Source organism: Brassica oleracea, chromosome C1 (genome assembly GCF_000695525.1).
Source record: "Brassica oleracea var. oleracea cultivar TO1000 chromosome C1, BOL, whole genome shotgun sequence".
NCBI lineage: Eukaryota > Viridiplantae > Streptophyta > Magnoliopsida > Brassicales > Brassicaceae > Brassica > Brassica oleracea.
Genome location: NC_027748.1, coordinates 10,358,153 through 10,359,397, shown reverse-complemented (window position 1 = coordinate 10,359,397; position 1,245 = coordinate 10,358,153).

Genomic DNA, 1,245 nt, shown 5'->3' with positions numbered 1-1,245 from the left:
TCCAGTGTTTAGTCTTCCAGAAGACCTTCAAGTAAGTAGTCCAGAAGGTCGTCCAGTTAGTCATCCAGTGTTTAGTCTATGTATTACAATTTTGTGTTATGAACTTATATGTGTCAACTTTTTTGTCAAATTGCACTACCAAACAAATTTAAGAAGGTCTTGCCATTTATATTATCCGAATGGTTACAAAAGGTCACTGCACAGAAGACTTTCCAGACTACTTATCCAGACAACTTATAGGTTACAAAATAGGGATCAAGTTCAAATACACACATCAGCCTAATCTATCATACAAATAATCTAACGTAGCCTGTTTATCACCCCTCATACGCACCTAGGTTGGCATCATTGTCCTTGTTTTTGAACTCATGCGCGTCAGGAAGCTCTTGAAATATATCCACCGCCATCTTATCCCTCATAGTCTTCCCGTTGGGCTTAGCAAAGTCTTTTCTACTAAACTTTATCCCAAGAGCATGACATTCAATGTACTTTAGAGAGTACACGCCACAATCACCAGCTCGGGCCGGAGGTATATTGGTCAGTCTCTCATATATGAATGGCTCCAGGCTGTATTGGGCACATTGTTCGTCTGAGGAAGCGCACTCAACAAGCAGATAAGTGACCATGTAAAGAAAATGCTCCATTACCACATCGAGTTCTTCTGGGGAGATACTGGAACAAATGTTGTCCCAGACGACTATGTGCCTCTTAGGGATCAATATTCACATAGTAATCCAATGAGTGTCGTTGTAGTTCACTGGCGCATAGACATCATCAATATCCGTCCCCCAAACCTTGTTCGATTGGCAAAATGATGGTATAGTGCATGCATAATAATTCCACGCCCCACCAGGGAGTCTTCTTCCTAAACCGTTTTGATCGGGCTTCGAGTCCTTAAAATCCTTGAAGTTGAATCTCCATTGCTGAGCAAAGAGATGATCAAGGAAGCACATTCTCTCGCTCCTGAAATGTTGTGGGTTAGCGTCGTACCTCCAGTAAGTCGTCTGGTAAGTCTTCTACGTAGATGACTTATTGGTAAGTCTTCTACGTAGACGACTTATTGGTAAGTCGTCTACAAAGAAGACTTATCAGTAAGTCATCTAAGTCATAGCATAAGACTTACACAGGCCTCCAGCCACTCTAAGGAGGTCCGGAGGATTTGATACCACCAAGTTCTACTTGTACGTGGTTTTTTATTAAGAGGTGTTCTATAATGACTGCAAACACAAAATGTTGAAAAGCAAT